Source organism: Petaurus breviceps, unplaced genomic scaffold, assembly GCF_028583685.1.
Source record: "Petaurus breviceps papuanus isolate PSGF00001 unplaced genomic scaffold, PetGlider_PUasm1.0 90977, whole genome shotgun sequence".
In the NCBI taxonomy this organism is placed as follows: Eukaryota; Metazoa; Chordata; class Mammalia; order Diprotodontia; family Petauridae; genus Petaurus; species Petaurus breviceps.
This window is the reverse complement of record NW_027187391.1, coordinates 8735929-8747250: the sequence shown is the minus strand read 5'-3', so window position 1 is coordinate 8747250 and position 11322 is coordinate 8735929. Positions and strand designations below refer to the sequence as shown.

At 38.5% G+C, this 11322-nt stretch overlaps 1 protein-coding gene across 2 annotated transcripts in view; it reads right to left on the bottom strand.

Annotated features, from left to right (window-relative positions):
• Positions 1–11322, bottom strand: part of MAP7 (microtubule associated protein 7) — a 239671-nt gene that overhangs the window by 206712 nt on the left and 21637 nt on the right. The window lies entirely within an intron of this gene.

The window sequence follows — 11322 nt, the reverse complement described above, 5'->3', positions numbered from 1 at the left end:
GGGAAACTAGTTAGGTGTCTGTTTCACCAGTTTAGGCAAGGGGAAATGATAGTCTGACCTATGGTGGTGAGTGTGAGCATGGCATCATGGACAGAATACTGGTTTCAGATTTAGAAAGCCTGGGTTGGGTTTGGGGCTTTGCTGCTTACTAGGTCTGTGACCTTGGACAAGGCACTTAACTCTTCTTTATTTATTTCTTCTATTTGGAATAAGAATACCTAGGCTTGAATCCTAGTTTTGCTGCTTATTATCTATGAAAATTTGGGCAAAGTCTCATCCTGAGTTTCTTCACTTGTAAAATGAGGGGGCTGGACTATGAATCCACTCCACCTCTAAATTCTGTTGTCATCTCTGCATGGATGGAAAGAAATAACAAGAGAAGCTGGAGTGTTAGATGGCTCATCATCATGAACACTGAAGTAGTCAAAAAGGTTAAGGCAAGGGTTAAGTCTAGACAAAAAAGCCCTCTAACTTGGTGTCTATAGGCTGTACTATAGTTACTGACAAACATGAAAGACTGTGCTGAAGGTTCAATAAATGACAGCAGCAAGGACAGTGTTGGTAATATCTTACCATGAGAAACAGGCAGGGAAAACTCCATAAGGATATGCTAATTAGAACCTTGGGACTGATTTAGTCTATAAGTTTCTACCTCTTTATTCCTCCCTCTGCCCTCAAGCTAGTAAATCCCAAACTCCATTCAATAAGCCTGCCTCATTCTATGTCTCATGGTCCTGTCAAAAATGTCACCTAAATCAAAATCATCACACTGACACTATGATAACTGAGGTTATCATAGTGGCATCCACAGGACCATGGCACAGTCAGAATTGTAACACTGCCATGGACAGATGGGTGGATAAAAAACAAACACCAGTTATGTGCAAAATACTGGACTAAGCATGGAGGATATAACTAGAAAAGCAAGGCAACCTGTTCTCCAAGAATTTGCACTCTAATGGGGAGACAAGATATATAGGTTTCAACTGCAAGTCAGATGGAAAAACCCCATAGTCCTTAGGAGGCCATGGCAAACACGGCAATGCATCTCCCTTAATGTAATTTTTCCTGATAATCACATCCATTTCTAATACTGAACTACCTGACATTGCCAAGGACTTTAGTGGCAGGCAACAACTTTGTTCTCCAGCTGTGGCTACTGACAGTTGTGGCACCTGAAGAAGCAATCAGCAGGCTGCATTTCCACAGGTGTTGCCTCCTTGAATGATAGCTGTAGGGATGGAGACAGAAGCAGAACTGGTTATGGGATGGGGTGCTACCTTTCCTGGGACTGTTAGGCTTATCTTCCCATTGGTGAAAGTTGGTCAAGGTGGGTATTGGTGATGGCAAGAAAAGTGGGTCCCTTCTCCATAATAGTTGCTCCCTTCAGTGATAGCTGAAGAGCCTGGGGTGAAAGTGGGGTTGATTGGTCTTGAGGGCATTGCTTTTCCCAAGGCTCTTGAGTTCAGGGACCTGGATTATCTCCATCAGAGTCTGAGGAGAGGTGGTGGTGGTTTGACTTGAGAGGCACATGCCACCTCTTGTTTCTCCCTCAGGGTGAATTGCTGCTTCACTTAGGCTGACTTGTCTTCCCTGTAGGTTAAATGTTGCCTCATAGGGTAACTTACCCAAAGCACTACTTCCCAATGAGTAATTTATAAACTCAGTAATGAATATTAGCATGTAAACCAACACAATGGTAGCACAGGAAAGGATCTACATTGGTAGTTCATTATTTATATTCATCCCTCTTCTTTCTTACACTTCAAAGAGAATATTTCTTATATATCTAGTAAGACTGAGATATGCAGTTCTTATGAAGGAAGATGCAATGCAATGAGTGCAATCCAGGGAGTCCAATTCTATTTGCACATGGCATTTGAAAATATAAAAGAATGCCAAACTTTCTTGTACAATTTATCTTTTAAGATGAATGCTAGTCTAGGAAATAGGAAAATAATGCAGAGGAAATAAGATGTTTTTGATGACTATAATACCATTTTCCTGACCAGCCCTGGCTACACAGGAAGCACTCAACATAGAATTGCTGATTAAATGAAATACAATAAAATATATCCATCCTCCATTCATTTAGAATTTACAATAATGGACAGAGATTGGACTCAAGTTTATCTTTACTCTTTCTATGACTGATAAGGAGTTTATCAAGCAGTTGAAACGTGCAATCAAAGTTACATGGACAAGTTTAATTTATTCTAAAAGTAATAATTCACTACAAACAATTGATAAGCTAATTATAAATGTTTCTTTTTTTCCCCCTTTAAAGTAGCAGGACTAGCAGAGGGCCAGCATATATGGTTGGAAGTAATTAAAATATCATTTTGAAAGAATAAAATCTGATTTTTCATCAATTCAGACTGAAAAAAAATGGTAAGAATTTACTGTATTAGCTGCTATTGCATTATTTTGGATTAGAAATTCTCATTTCCATTAAGTGATTTTGAGACATATATAGATGTGTCTCATGGAGCATATTTTTTAGGGGAGAAAAATTCAAAACAAAGATAGAGTATTGACTAATACTAGAAAGATTGGGAACCACAGACTCATAAAAATATAATTGAGGTGCCATGTTGTTTTTCTCACACTTCCTACAAATTAAGTGGAAATGAGCATTTTTCTAAAACAGATGGAACCTATTAAAAAATACACAAAGGCCATTAACTCAGCAAACAAGTAAGTTTTTAAAGGGTCATAAAATAGTACTTTTGGGGTTTATTTTCAGAGAGAGAAATATGAAACATTCTATTCATCTGCCTTTTCATTTTACACTAGACAATCATTCCAATTTTCAACTGAAAACGAATTGAGTATCTGTTGGGGTGTTTTATAAGGAATTCTGTTCAGACAAGGTTTGGTCTATAGGGGTCCCAGAGAGCTTTATTCCAACTCTGTGGTTCTGTCATTTAATGAGGTCTTACCATTCATTGTAAGCCTCAGCTAGCATTCTTGGTGTTCCTACAAACACTTATTCAACAACAGTTATTTATAAGGGACTATCCTAGGTTCTATTTTCTTGATTAACTTCTTTTAACTTTCTCACTTAATTTAAGGTTAAAGAACAAGTGAAGGGGTAGCTAGGTGGCACAGTGAATAGAGCGCTGGCTCTGGAATCAGGAGGACCTGAGTTCAAATCCGGCCTCAGACAATTAACACACCCACAAAAAACTAGCCGTGTGACCTTGGGCAAGTCATTTAACCCCAATTGCACTCCTAAAAGCAAAAAACAAAAAAATAAGTGAAGACCTCAGAAAAGTGGTTAATCAGCTAATTAGCTAAACAAAGGTAGAGACAAAAACTGGGGTAACACTTTGAAACACTTTGAAGCCTAAGGAAAGAACAGAGTATTCAGAATAAGCAAACAAATTTCCATGGCACTATTCACCAGTTTCATGAAAAATGTTCTGTGAAAGGATTTTCTCCAGATGGTGAGTTTTGATAACACTCTACATACTGATTTGAACTAAGTGCATAATAGACTCTTCAGTGAAAAATTTCATCTTGGGCTAATCAATCACACTTCAAAAACAAAATGGATGAAAAAGACATGCTGCCCATATGAAGTTCGATAGACTGCCAGGCCTAAAATCAGCAGGACTCATCTTCTCATTTTCACATATGGCCTCAAGACACTTACTCGCTGCCCAACCCTGGACAATTCACCTCACCCTGTTTGCCTCAGTTTCCTCATCTGGCAAATGAGCTGAAGAAAGATATGGCAGACCACTCTAACATTTCTTCGAAGAAAACCCTAGAGTCATGAATTGTCAGCCTACACTGAAACAACTGAACCACAACAATTGAACAGCAAGAAAAGGAGATGCAAATATAGACTAGAAACTGATTTTACTGATCACAAATTGCTTGTTGCTACAAAAGCTCGTATCTTCAATAGTGATATCTCCCAATGGTACCACATAGCTATGAATCATGGAACTCAAACATTTTAGAAGACTCTGAGTTGGCAAACAATCCAAAAGGAAAATGAGAAATGACACATCCCATGGGTACAAGCAGGCTAAAGCATATTAAAAATGAACATCTGTGTGCAAGAAGTAATATAACCCAGTTCCAGTTGTGTAATAATGAAAGAAAAGAGTGAGACAACTTAGTATATTTCATAGATATATTCGACAATGGACAGTCATTTAATAATAAGGAGCGAGACAACTTAAGTTGTATAATTTGGACAGCAAGAATACCAAAGAATAACAGGAATGTTTTCACCACCTTAGATAGATAGGGTGTGTATAGGAAAACAGACAGAAAACCATAGATAAAAGAAATATCCACAGTAGATGAAATCATGACTCTTTTAAGGTATCAAGTATGATCCACTGAGTAATCCACATGTGAACTGCTGTTGTTTAAATGTTATCCATTTTTTTCTTACCAGAGCAACTCAATATTAGCAGTGTCTACTGTTCTCAGTACCTGGGATCTTATATATAGGTTATGCAGGTACCTTGATACAGAGAGATTGAAGCTATATTTTTAAAACTCTCTTCATAGTTATGAAGCTTTACAAAAATTAAAATATTAGAAGTACTTAAAGATGGAAAATATTTTTTTAAGTCAAGAACAATTTAATAGACTAAGTTCCATATCTTCATCAGCTTCTTCAATAACTGGAAGGTACTCAGTCAACAAGTAAAGCTAAGAATAAAAAGTTGATAATAAAGACATCAATAGTTACTGGTATATGATATTATTATGGTTTAATCTGGGGCTGCTAGGTGGCACAGTGTTTAGAGTGCCAGGCCTGGAGCCAGTAAGACCTGAGTTCAAATTCAGCCTCAGGTTTATTTGGGCCAATCACTTCATCTTGTTTGATTCAGTTTCTTCATCTGTCAAACGAGCTAGAGAAGGAAATGGCAAACTGCATCAGTATTGCTGCCAAGAAACCCCCAAACGAGGCCGTGAAGAGTAAGAGAGGACTACAACAGCTGAACAATCACAACAAAATTCATCTAATTAATATATAACAGCAGCTTCAATAACCCCTTCCACAGAGACTATCAATATTTTCATCATATATTTAAGAAGGAAGAAAATCTGGAAATACAATTTGCTACACTGACAAGAAGAGTAGGTAGAGGTCTTATAAGAAGATTGACATTTCTTGAGGAAACGAGAGTTACTGTCATGGGTGAAGTCTTTGAGAGCAATATTAGAGTTAGCTGCTACTTGTAAGAGTACTTGCAGAGACACTGTGAGAGAATCAAGTTTAACCATTACCTTTTAAAAGAGATATTATGATGAGAGATGCTGAGACCTGTACTATCATCCTGAGAGAGAACCATGTTTTAAGGTTTGATGAAGAGTAAGTAGCAGCATTGGTGAGATGATTCTAGTCTTCCTCTTTGACTTCCTTCTGAAGAGCACAAAAGTGACTGGTTGTGAATTTTTCTTACTGACAATATGTTGTAAGTACTTAACTATGCCTTTGTAATATTATTTGATATCCTACTATCATCGATGTTTTTTTTTTAAGCCTTTGAGACCAGGGGGACTGATGATCAAAAGTCAATAAGAAAAGAGATTTCTCTTCAATTAATTTAAAAATTAACCCCCTGGTTAATTTTTAAATTGGTAGCTGGGCTCTGAGCTAATTGATTAAGAAGAGATTGTGAATTTCTACTAATTTATGAGGGAGTAACAGAATATATCCTGTGATTGCCTTAGAACTCTCATAGAGATTTAATAGGAAAATGAGTCAGTAAAAAAAAAATAGAAAAGTGTGAATATTGGTGTAGCTGTCAACTAGTATGTGTATCACAGTCCACCTGGACCCCATGAACTAGGCTACATGTGAGCGTCTCATCATCGAATCTACTATAAATATATGCCAGGGGAATTAGTGAGATGAATGTTCAAATGAAAGAATCAGAGTAAAATTCTGGTTTTGCCATTTTCACTTTTAAAAGTTCATCTAAATGGGCAAGCACTATAGGTATGGTTGCTTAGTAACCAAAGACCAAATCGATTTCATATACATTTTAAATAAAAGTGAACAAGTTTGTATGACTTGTCTTCAAGTCTGAAATGGGAATATATGTGCAATAATCTTATTATATATAGTTTCCAAAGCTCATTCCATTTTCTTTGATAGAATATAAACTCCTCCAGGGCAAGGACTGTCTTTGTATCCCCAATGACTGGTACACAGTGGTGCTTAATAAATGCACATCGATGGTTTGATTACACTGTTGACTACCCTTGCCTTTAGGATACTCTTCTCTGAATTTTTATGATTCCACTTTGCCTTCTCTTCCTACTTGTCTGATAACTCCTAAGTTGATTTTCTTTAGATCACTGTCCATGTCCCACCCTCTCTGGGTGTGCTTCCTTCAAGGCTCTGGTGTGGGGGGCCAATTCTCTTCCTCCTCTATACTCTCTCACTGTCATATCATCAACTCTCATGAATGTAATTATTATCTCTATGCAACTGAGTCTCAGATCTATACATCCAACACTACCCTCTCTCTTAAGGTTCATTTCCACAAAATTTTCTGCCTACTGAACATTTCCAATTTTCCATAGGTATCTCAAACTCAACAAGTCCAAAACAGGATCCATTCTCTTTCCCCCACCCGTTTCCCTAATTACCTATTTCTACTGAGGGCATCATCATTCCTCTAGTCACCCAGGTTTTCAAACTAGGAATCATCTTAGACTCTTCCCTCCTCTTTACCTCTTATATCTAAATCATTTGCCAAATCTTGTTAATTCTCTCTCCATATCTCATCCTTTCCTGTTACCTCCTCTCAGATATACACCACTATTTATTGATGTTCTTTTATCAACTCTTGTCTGTACTAGTATAATACTCTTGTAATTGCTCTCCTTTCCTCCAGTTTCTCTTTTTTTCTTTTCTTTTTGTTTTTTGGTGGAGGCATTTGGGTTTAAGTGACTTGCTCAGGGTCACACAGCTAATAAGTGTCTCGGAACAGATTTGAACTCATGTCCTCCTGACTCCAGGGCCAGTGCTCTATCCACTGGGCCACCTAATGGCCCCTCAGTCTTTCCTTTTTTTTTTTCAGTTCACTTCCTCCTATAACTGCTAGGCTGACAGCTCTGATATATAAACAAACCTGGCCACATCACTCCCCTGCTCCAAAAGATCCAATTACCCCTGTAGGATTAAATATAAACCCCTTCAAAGGCCTTTCAAATCTGGCTTCAGACTACCTTTCCAGGCTGATACATATTACTCTCAAACTGATCTCCTCACCATTTCCTACACATAAACTTCCGTCTCCCACCTCCATTCCTTTGTACAGATTGTCTCCCCTGCCTGGTATGCACTCCCCCTACTTAGATCACTTCTTAGACATCCTAGTTTCCTTTACAATTCAGTTCAAGTGTCACCTCCCAAGCACCTCCCTCAAATTATCTTGATTTACATCAATTACTTATTTACTTTGCATTTACTATGTGCTTGATGATTATTTATGTTTATACATGAGAGGAGAGGATAGAAAAGATTTGGTTTTTATCCTAGTATCCCCATTGCCTGGCACAATAATAGGTGCTAGAGAGATACTTGTGGAATGGAAGAATATGAAAGCATGAATGAATAATTAATAAGGTATTTATTAAGCACTTACCGCGAGCCAGATGCTGGGGATACAAACAGAAAAGATAATGTCTGCCCCCAGGAAGTTCACATTCTTAGGGGGGGAAATGACACATGGAAGGCTTCAGCTACAAGTCAGATGGAAATATCCCATGCAAGGGGGAACAACAGCAGCAGATGGCCACCCTTCTTCTTCTGTCATTTGCATTGATAATTATGGCAATTCCTGATGGTGAATGACTTAATGACTTGACAATGCCAAGAACTTTGGTGACAAGAATTTCTTTTCTGGGTTTTCAATAGCTGAGACTAATGTACCTGCAGGATTAGCTGCCAAGTTGTATCTATGTAGGGGTTGCTTCCCATATAATAGGAATGATGACTGTGGACACTGGGTTGGAAGGACCACTATTCTCAAGACTCTTGGATTCAAGGACTTAGGCTGTTTTCATCAGGATCTGATGAGAGATGGTTGCCAAGGTGGTAGTTGTCTGACCTGCCTCCTGCATGAAAGGGTACCTCACTGCCTGTGTCCTGAGTGGCAAATGGTTGATAGCTGGTAGTGATGGATGACCCTCTCCATAGGGGCTGCCTCCCATGAGGATGGCCATGAAGGCTAGTCTGGAAGGACTGGAGGTCTGGGGGGCAGCAGGGGAATATTGCCATTTGCAGGGCTCCTGTGTTTATCTGCTTCTAGATGGCAATTGTTGCAAGTGGTGATGAAGAAGGTGGCTTCTCTCTCCACAATGTCTCTCTTGAATGATGGATAGAAAGACTGGGTTGGAAGCACAGTTGGCGATTTGGGGGGAGGGAGTAATTGCTATTCCCAAGGCTCTTGGATTCAGGGACCTGAACTACCTCTATCAGGGTTCAAGGAGTGATGGTGATCAAGGTGATGATGGTAGTAGTTTGACTTTCCTGGCACATGCTACCTCATGCCTCCCCTCAAGGTGCCCTGTTGCTTCAGCTAGGCTGGCCTAACTGCTCTGTGAATGACAGTTGGTCAGCAATTGGTACAGATGGCTGGCTCCTTCTCCATGGGAACTATTGTCCTGAATGATGGCTGCAAGGGCTGGACTTGGAAGCAGAACCATGCATGTACATAGTTATTGCCCCCATAAGAAAACAGAAAGATATGGTCTAAAGCCATCCTTTCTTTTCTCAGGTTAGAGGAAATGCTTGGTTATGTGTTCTAAAGTGAATACTCTGAAGTTGCCAGTAGAATATTGATTATACATCACTTTCAAAATCTTCTGAACCCATTTCCTTCAAATGGTAAGGTGATTAGAGGTTCAGAAAACTGTAAGATTCTAAGCTAGAGGCTAGTCACACATGGTCGTCATATGTGGTCATCCATATGGGCCCACACTACCTACTACTCTGTGGGTGGGTCAGCCTACAAATTTTGTTTAAATCATATTGGCAAGATTAAAAATATGTAAATGCAGCAATAATTGCTATAAATTGCTCCTGGGATGTTCAGTACAGGAATAAAATATTAATTCTTAATAATTCAGTAGTATTCCTAGCAATTGACTAGGTTTTTCAGTAAATCCATTATCTCAGGCTTGTCGAACCTAGGAGCACTGATATGAGATGAGAGTAAGTCTTCATGATGAAAGGAATACTTTCTGTAAGAGAAAGGCATAGGCAGATTCAGATACCCAGTTTTTGCTGTAAAAACACAGGAACAAATTCCAAACACAAGGATGCTTTGTCACAGACTGCACCTTACTCCCTGCTAGGAAGTGATAAGGTCAACAAGGAATTTGCAAAGGTAACTAAAACATATATTATGGACCATCGTAGTATACCAGTTTGGGAGAGGAGGAGTTGGCTAACATCTTAAATTTACATTGGTTTGTAAATGAAAGAGGAGTAAGAGTTTCCCCCTGAAAGGAAATTAAAATGCCATTTACAGCTCTAGCCCACCAAAAACAACCATTTTTAAAATTGTTTGTGCCACCAAAATTAAGTGAGAGCACTCTGATATTTTTGTTCTAAGACTGAAAGTGGGATTTAGAAAGGAAAACAAATAGATTGAAATTTTGTTGCTGCTGTTAATATTTGGAAAAACCTACAAATAAGTAAGGTATGTTATAAATGTAGTCATCCTAAAATGGTGAACTTCAAATGCTAGGATAAGAAATTTGGACTTTATTCTGTAGGTAATGGGAAGATACCATGTATAGTGATAATCTATGAAATTATACACAAAATCATAGAGAAGGGGATAGAAATGCCTTTTTCAACAAGTTGGGACTCTTTTCTGACAGAAAAGGAACTTCTAATGATATTTCTGGTTTCGTGAAATATTAGGAGGCACAAAAAAGGACAACATTCTTTTCAAGGGTTCTACCAGAGATATTAATTTTTTAGATTCAGATAAGACAAGAGCCCTCCAATGTTCACAGATGAAGATATTCAGCCACATTTATTTAATTCACTTGCAGAATATAATTTCTGAAGTCCTACTCAGGAATTATATTCTGCAACTGCCCACATCTAAATGCCGATTTATTTTTGTTAGTACAAAGTCTGATAAAAATAGATTCCCTGTGATTTTGGATTCCTACTAAAAGAGGTCATTTTGCCTAGTGAACCATGGTAATGATCTGTAAAGAAAGTTACTGGAGATATAAATACAAAGGCTCCCCCTTTAGAGATAAAGCTGATGGATATTTTGAACTCTTCACCTAGTACATAGAGGCCTTCCAACTCTTTTGTTGTGGTTGTTGAGTTGATTCAGTTGTGTCTAACTTTTCATGGCCCCAATAGGTTTTCTTGGCAAAGATGCTGGAGTGGTTTGCCATTTCCTTCCCCAGCTCATTTTACAGATGAGGAACTAAGGCAAATAGGGTTAAGTGACTTGCCCAGGGTCACATAGCTAGTAAGTATTTGAGACTGAGCCAAGGCCAGCACTTTGCTACCTTGCTGCCCCCTTCTAACTCAATTTAGTCCACTCAATTTCCATATATGAGAAGGTTTCAATCACAACAACCAACTGCAAAAAAGCGATTTTGTTTGACTCATGCAATAAAACACATACCAACTCACTTACACAGCACTTAAAGGTTTACAACTTTGTGACGTAGGTAGTATTATTCTCTAATTTTTATTTTTTTGTCTAGACAAGATTTCTTTGGGATAGGGAACTCCAAGTAAGTAAACTCCCTCTATCAATGCAGATTGAGTATCTTCTACAATTTATAGCATTGTTTGGGGGCTCTGAGAGGTTAGGTGACTTTTTCAGGGTCATATAGCTCATATATATCTTAGGCAGAATTTGAATCCAGTTGTCATTCAATATCGCAGAGAGATCCAAGATCACAGTCAGTAAGTGGCAGAGATGAAATTCACATCAAGGTCTTTTGACTCTTTGGTCCATGTTCTTTCCATTTATCTCACAGTATCTCAATTGCCTAGTGAAGAGAAGACTTAGGGAAAATATGATGAATATCTTCAAGTATTTGAAGGACAGTCATATGGAAGAGGGATTGAGACTGTCTGTTCAGCTTGGCCCCAGAGGCCACAAGCAGCAGTGATGAATGGAAGTTGCAAAGTAGCAGAATTAAACCTGATGTAAGCAAAAACTTCTCAACAATGAGAACTTTCCCTTGGGAGGTAGTAGACTCACCTCATTTGAAATATCCAAGTAATGGAGACCTCTGTGACTAGAGAGGAGAGTCCAAATGTGGGGTGGTGGTCTTAGAGCTAGAGGT